Raw genomic sequence first — 12,092 nt, 5'->3', positions numbered from 1 at the left:
AGGACCGTCTTCACCTCTTCCTCAGAACGAACGAGCAGCAGGACGTCGTCCACATACGCACGACATTTGAAGGTGTAGCCCCGTAGTTCCATCCCAGAAAGAGAATTTGTTAGCCTCCCAATTAATGGTGCCAACGCTATCGCGAACAGCAGCATCGAAAGAGGGCAGCCCCGGCGAATGGATTGTCGAATTTGAATGTTTGAATGGGCCCTACTATACGCCCATTAACCTGTACCAAGGATTGTGCGCCCCCATAAATCCTTCTAATGAGACCAGTAAAACGGTCTGGAAATCCCATTTGTTCCAGTACAGCGTACAGATAGTTGTGGCGCACCTTATCAAAAGCACTGTCAAAATCAACCGCCACCAACGCCGCTTTAAGCCGGCACTCCTCCGCCAGCGCTATCACATCACGGCATTCGCCACTAGCTGTTTGCACATTCACCGATCCACCCGGTGTCGTCTGTTCTGGAGAGAGAACGCTACGAATTAACATACGACATCGGGACGCTAGCAACCGTGCAAAGATCTTATAGTCGGCATTAAGCAGGGTGATGGGGCGATAATGTGTGACCGCAATTCCTGGCTTCGGGTACTGGCACCAAAAGGCCTTCCATAAAAGCCGGTGGAATAGGCGCATCGGAATTTAACATCTCGTTGTACATTTCCGTCCATCGCGGTGCCAATTCGTTGCGAAATTCTCGATAAAATTCAGCAGGAAGCCCATCAGTGCCTGGGGACCGATTCAACGCACCTTGTGCGATCGCATCATGTGCTTCTCACAGCTAATGTCTTCCAGTAAGGTTCCCGCGGCTTCCACCGTCAGTGTGCGGGAGACGTGCGTGGCTATACGGTCGAGGTCATCGACAGGGGCTGCTTCTTCCCGATAGATGTGTTGGTAATGGTCGACGAATGCAGAGACAACGTCCGCTTGACGCGTCACTCTTCGGTCTTCGCGGGTAATTAATTCCCGTACCAAAACGCGTCGTCGGTGCTTTCGTTCATTCACGACGTGGTGCATGGAAGGAATCTCGTGCCTTATCGTATCGTGACATCTGGCGCGCACCATGGTTCCCTGATGATCTTTCCGTGCTAAAGCCACTAGTTTAGCTTTTATCCTTTTGTGTTCGATCAAGATGTCCTGTCCCGGCGGACCATCATCCAGGTCGCGCAGTGGTGCAAAATAAAAGTCGGTCGTACGGCGGCGCCATTCTTCCATCTCCCTGCTATATGAGATGAACGTACGGCGAAACGCCGGTTTAGCACAAGTCAGCCACCAATCAAGCATCGTCGCATACCTTCCAACCCTTCGCTCGCACATCATCCATGTCTCAAGGATCCGTTGACGGCATTCAGGATCATGTAGATGTTGTATGTTTAGTTTCCACGGGGCCTTACTGTTCCACACCTCTGTAAGGGGAAGAAGCACTGTACAGATGCGAGCGCTGTGATCGGAAAATGCCAATAGCCAGCGTTCCGCGTCCTGGACATCATTTGCATGAGCCCGTGAGATATAAATGCTATCTAATCTGCTCGCCGAATGACTTGTCACATAGGTGTATGCCGGTGCATCTCCATGTCGTAATTCCACGTGTCACTAAGTACAAGGTCATTGACAATGATTCGCAACTCCTGGCTGATGTTTGCTTGCGGCCATGGGTCTTTCTGTCTGAGAACACAGTTGAAATCTCCACCAATTATTACACATTCATAACGTCCATGGAATAGTGGGGCAATGTCTTCTGCATAAAATCGCGCCCTTTCCCGCCGCCGATTATTTCCCGACGGTGCATAAAAGATTGATGATGCGTGTCCCAAACGTCGTGAAAGCCATTCCCCTGGCCGACGGAAGATAACACACGTTTTCCACTGGGAAGCCATTTCGCACGTAAACTGCCACCCCACTCTCCATGTGACGAATAGGATTGGCAGCCTGCGATGTATGGGAGTGCAGCTATGTGGACTTCCTGCAGCAAAGCAATGTCCACATCAGATGCCCAAATCGTTTCCTTCAGTAGGTGTATTTTGGCCGGTGAACGCACGTCATTTATATTTAATGTCGCAATACGGTTCGCATGGCGTTGAATCCCACTCTGTCGAGGCGCAACAACATCTCCCTGCATCGGCGCTGGGGGCTGAGTTAGAAGACGGTCTCTCGCCCCTCCACCTTCAGCAATTATTAGGCCGTCTTCGTGAGTGCCGGCTGCCTCTGTATGAAGTCCGGCGCCTCCTCAATATCGTCATACCACATCTTTTCAGGCAGTGATAAATTCGTGTCCATAGCCACAGCATCTGGTTGGTTCAAATGGCTCTGAGCACTATGGGACTTAACTACTGAGGTCATCAGTCCCCTAGAACTTAGAACTACTTAAACCTAACTAACCGAAGGACATCACACACATCCATGCCCGAGGCAGGATTCGAACCTGCGACCGTAGCGGTCGCGCGGTTCCAGGCTGTAGCGCCTAGATCCACAGCACCTGCGTCATGGAGAGCCAACTGGCTGTCATTCCTCTTCAGCATCACCACGTCCCGGTACCGTCAATGTGACTGACCGCTGAGGGTCTGATCGAACAGTTTCCATTGCCTCATCCTGTTTCGTAGAGGCTGTTGCGTCGTCTTGGTCCACAGGCACATCGTCGTCGGAGCAAGGGGAGTCATCCCGAGGAGATGTCGTGCGACGCCGCCGTTTCCTCCTTCTCGGGCGAACGTTGTTTGCGTGATCTTCCTTCCGTGTCCTCAGATTGTAGGGAATCACGGCTGCCCGACGGAAAAGCATCCGTAAGAACTGGAAGTGTTTCGAGTCCCATCGTTGTACTTGGCGGGAGTTCGGTCGAAACTGATGTTGTCGTCACAGTGTGCATTCCAGACGGAACAGCATCCGTAGTGGCTGGAACTGCTTCGTGTACTATCGGTGTGCTTGGTGGGAGTTCGGTCTCATCTGATGTTGCCGTAGATTGTATGCTCGATGGAGCAGCATCCTCTGTCATTCCGACGTCTGCTACAAGGTTTCAGAGAGTGCCATCTTGATCTTCCACCGGGGCTGTGTCCTTTCGGTCATCAGTGGACGCAGTGAGGGCTTTGGCATAGGTGATCGGTAGTACTGTCATCGCCGGCGATGGCTCCCGCACATCTGAAGGCAGTTGCGTAATCCGCCGTTGCATACAGTTCGACCTGAGGTGTCCCTCCTGGCCACAGCCAGAACATGTACGTGGTTGACCATCGTAAATCACCACGGCCGACAACCACCAATTGTCAGATAGGACGGTACATGCTTCTGAAGATCAATAGTGATCTGTCGCACTCCGTTAAGAACGGGGTACGTGGCGAATTGTGTGCAGCGTTCTGCCGTGTGACCATGTACCGTGCCGTATGACTTAAAAGCCTCGATAACTTCGTCAGCCGGAAGCTCAAATGGCAGCTCAAAAACACGTATTGTCCGTACACCGAGACTAGCATGTTCTATAGTTACCGTGCCGTCAGTATGGCAAAATCGGAGACCTGCTTTTGTCGCCTGTAGAATTATTTCACACGCCGCGTCATTTACCTTCTTAACATACACCGTGGGACTAATGATGGACAGGTGAATTCCGACAATATCGTTTAGCAGTATCTTGACTTCCTCTCGTATGAATCGTTCCGCTGTTAAGCCTTTGGTCGTTCGTAGTCTTTGCAGAAATTGAATCGTAATGTAGTTTTCCTGTACTTGTTCGCCATGACCGTTGTTACTAGCCCGCGAGCAACTAAGTCCACAAGTAAAACAAACAGGCGCACACGCCGCACAGGCGTAAGTACCGAACCTCCGCTTCGCACGGCCGCTAGCGCCGAACTGCGCTGAGCTACCGTGCCGGCACCACTCGGCTGCTGCCGCTTTATAGTTAAACTGGCCACGCACACACACACAATATATATATATATATATATATATATATATATATATATATATATATATATATATATTTGACGACCGAAGTTATCTTGCGAGTTTCTCAGTAACGCTTGAGAAGTACGCGCTACTGCTTACACATTTTGCTGTCCTCATGGATTACTACGAGTGTACGAAGTTTACGGTAAATCCGCGTTCCAAACGTCGTGTCCTCCCCTTTTAAGTTCGGTACTATTTAGGATGACAATCAAGTCTATGGAGGATGGTTAGTTTTGTGACAAGCTGAGCAAAAGATTACCCAAGGTTGCTCGTGTTCACAGTGGTCGCAAGCTGGTGAACCAACGAGCTACGCCTCTGCTCGTGGTTTTTGCCTTAGCTGCAATGAGCTGTCGTCTGCATGACTGCTCTTGTCCTCTGAAATTCCTATAAAGGCTAATCAAAACCTTTGTTGATTTTATCAGCAGAAACTCTCCTAGTGGCCGAGCGGTTCTAGGCGCTACAGTCTGGAACCGCGCGACCGCTACGATCGCAGGTTCGAATCCTGCTTCGAGCATGGATGTGTGTGATGTCCTTAGGGTAGTTAGGTTTATGTAGTTCTAAGTTCTAGGGGACTGATGACCTCAGAAGTTAAGACCCATAGTGCTCAGAGCCATTTGAACCAAACTCTCCTATGTTTCTTGTGAGGTGAGAAAACATGCACTCATCCCTAGTCTTGGAATATGGCGATATGCACATGCATGGCTGGAGCAGCATGCATATTACAATGCCCTCTCAGTTCTCGCAAGAACAATTAACTAAGTGGCTGGTTCGTTTCTCCAGAGTTGGAGCTCCATGACGCTACATCTAATATCTAGCTGACTGTCAGCTGTAGTGAACGCAGTGTTCACAAAAATATCTCCTCTGCGTCGTACAGAGCGTTATGTGCCCCATTCTGCACTTAACGCCAGTTTAGAGGAGAGTGTCCTCGAAAATTTTGGTCTTGTCTTTCTCGTAGAAAAACTGTCTCCCACCTGGGTCCTTTAGTGCTCCACGTCATGGCTTTTTCCGACCAATTGGAGCGTTCTTCTTATTTTGTGGAAACTCTCTCTACCACTCGCAAAGGCCCTACCATTAAACTGCGTCGAAATCCCGGCACTTTACTCCTTCCCATTTCGTTTCCGCCAATCGGACATTTTGTGCCCACTCCAGACGCCTAAAAGTTACATGTGTACAGCATAAGCATACCATGTGCTGTTCACATGATCAACTGCGTCACTGGTTTGTTCGTATCCATTTGGAAATTCCGAAACGCAGTTTTCTAAAGCTTCTTTCCGTCCCACTCTGGTGGCCCACGACTTGCTCTCCTGCATGAGTCACCTGGCGCCCGTTCGTTGACTGTCGCCATGGGACGCCCCCTAAGAGCTTTCCGTTGTACTGTCCGTGGTGCGCCCTTTGCTCCTGCTTGCACCTGCTTCCAAACAAAACATTTCCTCTAGCTGCTTGCTTCACCTCTTGCTCATTGACATGCAGTATATAGGATCGGTGTGTTAATACCATCAATTGAGTGTTACCCCTTTGCATTACATACTTATAGGCAAATCTGCTCATTTTCGCCAAATTAAGTTAGGTGTCATATTCACCTTCCCATTACGATGTATAAAAACTCACATGTAAGGTGCGAAATTGACCTTAATTTAATCTGCCACCTTACATATGTATTTAATTCTCTATTCTACAAAGATTTTTAATATTGCTCTAAATGCCATTATTAGGGCTAGAGTGTCTTTAGAAAGATGCAAATGTTGACTGTCTGACTGGATTACTGAATATGAAGTTGTTGATGACTGGTCGGATATCCAATTCATCCAAAACATTTCAGTTGGCATGAAGAACAGCCAAGTTGTTCAATGGCTTCTGTCCTATTGTTGATCGAAGATATGACTACAGACGTCTAAGGGTGCTAAATGACTGTTCTGCTGTTGCTGTTGTGATTGAAACTACTTGGAGAAGCTTAATGCACTTCACTAATTCACATAACATTTCTCCAACTGCGGGCTCTGGTGTGATGTACTTTCTTACATCATGCATGTTTTTTAAGACCAGTTGTTTTTTATTAGCGATATTGGCTAACATATTCAAGTGCAAGCGCAGTCTCTCAGTGTCTAGGTCATTTTTGAAAAACTCAGTTGATTTTTCCAAATTTGTTTCACCTCTGTTTACTAAAAGCAGCCACTCTCGTTCAACTACCTTTACCTATGTGAGTCCAGTTGAAGCAAACCGCTCAGTAATGCTAGATTTCACTGTTTCACAAACTTCAATGTAAATAGCTTTGTAGTATTCCTTTGGAGTTTTGAAAGTTTGTGATGAGCTGGCTTCGTTGTTTTCATGCTTCTTTGTTATACTTCGATTCCTTTTAAACATAATTCCCAAAAGTGTTCAAAACTATCACGCCTTCCATTCAATATACAAATCAAGCCCTCATATACTTTTTCCAGATCAGCAACACTTAGATGAGGGCATTGAATTTTTTCATTGACGTCCTCTACTGAGTTCACTGTATGGCAATAACGATGTAAAAAGAAATAAGTCTTGAACTGTAACATTCACTTAACTAGCCCGCACATTTGTAACCTACCTCTGTTTTGTCCTCTGCAGAAAATGTTTCAAAAAACTCTAGAAGTTCTTCAGAGTTTTTCAGTATTCTCTAGATATTAGAAGCTCGCACAGTCCATCAAGCCTGGCAAAGGGTCTCGTATAAACCAATAAAGTCTTCATTGAGGATTAAGGAATCATTGACAGTACGAATACAAAATGACACTTGTTCATGAATCGAAGAATTACTTGTTTCGTTAACTGTAATAGAAAAATGTTCACTCTTGATTGTTCTTCTTGATTGAAGCCAATACCTTTCTCAACACAGACTTTCCTAGTAGATCAATGATCTCGTTTAGAATATCGTGGGATGTCCACTTATACCCTGAATGCCCAACCAATCTTTAAACTCTTGTATGTCATTCTTTCGGAATTCCAACAATTGAAAAAAATTTGAGTTTACATCTCCGTGCCCTCTAATTGCTAGTCCTTGTTGGCATAGAAATTGCACGGTAGTAAAAATTATCTCAAGAGCTAAATGGCCTTTCTTCATATCCCTATCTAACTGTTCATTCACATGCAAGGCCACACTTCGGTTAGTGATACAATTTCGTTTCAGAACACCTTCTTTATGCGTAAACGTACTTTCATGAAGAGGGAATTTTTCCAAAGCCTTTCTCCATTTAGATAACCCTACGGAAGTAAATGCATCTTCTTTTTCTGTTTTTTTTAAGAAAATTGTAATAGATTTTTAGCATCTCTCTCTTTGCTGGTTTTTCAAAAAACTTTTACGATAGATGCTTCATATTCTAGCCATGTATATTTAGTCAACCTTACCAGATTGTCCAGGTTTCGGCTGTGAACGGTTCTCGCCCGAAGACGATGAAGCAATTGACGACACAATGATTGTTGGAGGTTGACTTGCAGTATCAACTTCCAAGCACGCCTTTTTGGTAACACATTTATCCACTGCAAGCTTAATTCACAATGCACTAAGAGACTAAAGTAAACAAATAAAATATAGTCATATGGTTCAAATGGCTCTGAGCACTATGGGACTTAACATCTGTGGTCATCAGTCCCCTAGAACTTAGAACTACTTAAACCTAACTAACCTAAGGACATCACACACATCCATGCCCGAGGCAGGATTCGAACCTGCGACCGTAGCAGTCGCGCTATAATCATATAAAATGGTCCACTAGACATTAAAGTCGGAACACTAAACACGTCTGCAGCATGCACTGAACGAAACTATCCACAGTGAATGACTGTGACAGCAGGGTGGGCTTTATATAGCAGCGGCAACCTAATGCCTCGAAGCGTCAAGGCCACGCGATGCGGAGGGTTCCAGGCTCTTCTGCTCCAGACCCTTTGATGTCGCCGCGGCCGCAGCGCTGGACAGCCGGCGCCAGACTTTACCCGAGTGGACAAATTCTAAGTGTGCCCGCAGCACCTTAACAGTATCATGATTCACACCATTCGTTTTCAGTTAACCTGCTTACTACCGTAATAATTATTTGTTTTAACCATTACTGACTGTATTTTAAAAGGTAACTATCGTCAAACAAGGAAAATAAAAAAATTCCAACATAATTTTGTGATTTTACGAAGCATAATATAACCCTATGGAGTCAGCGTCTGTGATCCAGCCTCTTGATGTCCAATTGGGGAGCTGCTCAAGTGAAAAGGAGTGGCGCCAATATCTGGGAAACTGACTACACACAGAGTGGTGAGAAGGAGAAAGTGGGGAAAACTCCAAAAGCACTGCGTTTAAATGCTAGTGCAGTCACGCTGCATATGAATAGATTTCATATTCCTCAACAACATAGATCGCAAACATAATAAAATTTTTCAGTACTATTTAATTATACTTGGTGTGCTGAAGACATGACTTTTAACTGGTGCAAACTGACGGTATTCAGACAGATGCAGAGAATTTAACAGATTTTCGCCCTCAGTTTGCTATGTAATCCTGACTTATTCAGTTTCATAAGCAAAAATGCCTTATACACAGACATCTTGATCAAAAAAAATTATTTCGTTTGCAACCTCATTACAGGCACGTGGAAACTCTTCCCGAGGAAAATAAAGTAGACTCTTTGGGCAGCTTTAACGCAAAAGATTTTGTCTTTTAAACACGAATTACGAGGGGCGTTCGGTAAGTAACACAACAATTTTTTTCTGAAAGCAGGTTGGTTTTATTCAGGATTCCAATACGCCATATTATTCCCCACTCTTCTGGCTACAAAACCCTATTTTTCCATATAAGCTCCGTTCAGTGCAACGGCCTTACGCCATCTTACTGGGGAGGACCTGCATACCTGAATGGCACCACTCCACTGGTCGATGTCGGAGCCAACCTCTGGCTGCATTAATAACCTCCCCATCGCCCCGGCACTGCTTCCCGTGGAGTGCTTCCGTCATTGGGGCAAACAGATGGATATTGGAGGGTACGAACTCCGGGCTGCATGGTGGGTGAGGAACAAGTTTTGTGAGCTCCTCTCAGGTACACAGACTTGTGTGGGTTCTTGCGTTGTTATGGAGAAGAAGTTCGTTTGTATTTCTGTGGCGACAAGCATGCTCAAGTTGTTTCTTCATTTTCTGAGGGTAGAACAATATGCTTCAGATTGATCGTTGCACTCTGAGGAAGGCCATCAAACAGAATAATCCAGTTGAGCGCCCCACAAACCAAACATCATCATCATCAAACAGAATAATCTGGTCACAGTCCCAGAAGAACGTCGATGAGTTTCTGGTTCTGAACTTCTTCTTCGGATGAGAGGTAGTGTGGCGTCAATTCATGGATTGTGGTTTTGTTTCCGGTTCAAAGTGATGAATCCATGTTTCACAACTTGTGACGGTGTACGACAAAAAATTTTCACGATCAGCCTCCTGAAGTACAAACAATTTCGCACAGGCCGCGCGGAGTAGGTGCTCGGTCTAAGGCGTCTTGCCACGGTACACGCGGCTCTCCCACGTCGGAGGTTCGAGTCGTCTCCCTCGGGAATGGGTGTGTGTCGTCCTTAGCGTAAGTTAGTTTAAGTTAGATTAAATAGTGTGTAAGCTTAGGGACCGATGACCTCGGCAGTCTGGTCCCATAAGACCTTACCACAAATTTCCAATTCTGCACAGATGGTCTTCTGTTGCTCTTTAAGGTCTTCCGTTAGGTGGTGAGCAACCCAGCGGACACACTCCTTTGAGTACCCCTGTTGGTGGATAAGTGTGTCAGCACTGCCAACAGATACGTCCAGTTGTGCACCGAGGTGTTTGAATGTGATCTGTCGATCACCTCGAGTGAGACTGTCCGTACGGTCCAACATTGCAGGAGTCGCAGCTTTGTGCGGCCTGTCGAACGCGGGGAATCGGACAGGTTTGCCCGACTTTACAGTGTTGACAGACGCTTCGACCAACGACTCGCCGTGCTTTTGTTCACTGCCAGGTCTCCGTAGACATTCTGCAAGTGCCATCTGCGATACTCTGATTTTTCGTCAAAAGAAAATGGCGGCTCTCTGCTACGTAAAGCGCCACCACCTATCGAAAGTCATAAAACTAGGGTCTGAAGCAGGAATATTCTGCATTTTTTCAGCTGAAACTGGCCTAGAAAAAAATGTGTTGCGTCACTTATTGAACGCCAATCGTACATTGCAGATCAGTCAGTTCCATCTGCAAATGCACAGGGGTGCTTTCAAATGAAACGGCAAACAGTCTTGAAGACAGGTGTAAGACTGGCAGTGCCCTCAAAACGTTTATAGAACTTTACTTGTAATTGTTTCAAGGCCACAATGAATTCTCCAGAGCTTAGGGAAATGAACGGCGCTTCTTGTCTGAATTTGTCCCTCCCACAATGCTGTTTCCTTTTTAAATGCATCCCCATCAAACTAGAAATACGTTGTTTATCACCTTGCTCTGTCTTTCTGTGGGCAGAGTGCTCTCAAGTTCACTTAAAATGCGAGGTCTGTAACTGGCTCCGGATGTAATTTTCGTTCCTGTTCTCCTTTTTCCTTCATAACAATAGCGGCTTTTAAATAGAAAAATCGTTCCAGGCATGCCCTTGACTTAACCAATGTACTTTGCAGTAATATACAGTATAACGTTTCCATAATGTTCGGTCAGTTCCATCGAAAACTAATGCAGCTGACAGTGGAATAATGCGTGCGGCTTTAGAAAATTTACTAAGCGTACCACCAATTTTATCACATTCTTCACGCCTGCAAATTTAGCACAGAGTGGTTCTTGGTGTACAGAGTAGTAAATCCCACCTGTCGATCGCTGTAATTTTTGCTCTTTTATGGTCAACTAAATCTTGAAATTCTTTCTGGATGGTGTTGTAATGTCGTTCCCTAGCAAGTCTGCAGTTCCCATTGATTATGTGACTGTGTATGACATAACAGATATTGAGAATTCTTATCTTTCTCTTCTATCATTCCCATTCATTTTTAAAGGCTTGTGACAATAGACAGCTAGGCTTTCTTTTCTGAACGAACACCCACTGGATCTGTGAACTTTTTTCGCACGACGAACAAATAGCGAGGGGTGAACAGCGCTAACACCACAATTCTGTCGAACTGAAGAAAGTCGTGGCGACCAAAAAATGCTTATAGTGAATATGATCACGATATTTATGTGACTATGTTCATGTGAGTACCGGTATGCTGTGAACTCCCCCGTCTTCCCAGGTGGCACAGGAATAACTAAAGAAGACATCGTCGCATTTCGTCTGACCCACTAAAGCACCCGATATCAGAGGTGAGGGCTATTTGGAAAACGCCTGGGACAATTTGGAGCAGTGGATCCCACGTAGCAGTCAACATCCTCGCAGTTTGGTAGTTCTATAGGATCTAGTTATCAAGAGAGGCTTCAGCTGGATGATGTGTATCGGAAGAAACTTTTGGACTCTGTTCCTCGCCGACGTGAGACCATCATCGAGCTAGTGGCGCTGCTATTCGGTATTAGCATGATCTCTCGTAGAGGTGGCTAATCTTTTGCCAGACGCGTTTAATTCAAGGGCCATTTTATCTATGATATCTGACTTAATATACTGACGGGAAAAAATAGCAGAACCAAGAAGGTGTTGTGCGACATAAAAGATATTGGTAGACGTGTTTCTTCAGTTGAAAGGTGATATCTACGAGGGCCGTTCAGAAAGTAACCCCGGTTGATTTAAAAAAATACACCAAGTTAAATAAAAATATTTTAATATATACATCTTACAACTACATCTTTGCACTATTTTTCTACATAGTCTCCATAGCGATTGAGGCACTTATCGTATCTCTTCACAAGCTTTGAAATTCCTTCTGCATAAAAATCACCCGCTTGTGCCTGGAGCCAGCACAGAACTTACGGTAACCCAATCTTGCTGTCACTATCTCGTACAAGAGAGTCTTAGAAATCTGTGGAAAACCAGTAGACAACTCCAACATTGAGAAACGTCGATTTTCACGAACTTTTGCATCAACTGTCTGAACGAGTTCGTCAGTCACCAATGATGGTCTACCACTCCTCTCTTCATCATGAACGTTTTCAAAAATGGTTCAAATGGCTCTGAGCACTATGGGACTTAACATCTATGGTCATCAGTCCCCTAGAACTTAGAACTAATTAAACCTAACTAACCTAAGGACAGCACACA

The sequence above is a fragment of the Schistocerca nitens genome, chromosome 9 (genome assembly GCF_023898315.1).
Source record: "Schistocerca nitens isolate TAMUIC-IGC-003100 chromosome 9, iqSchNite1.1, whole genome shotgun sequence".
NCBI classification, from domain to species: Eukaryota; Metazoa; Arthropoda; class Insecta; order Orthoptera; family Acrididae; genus Schistocerca; species Schistocerca nitens.
Note: the sequence above shows the minus strand (reverse complement) of the source record.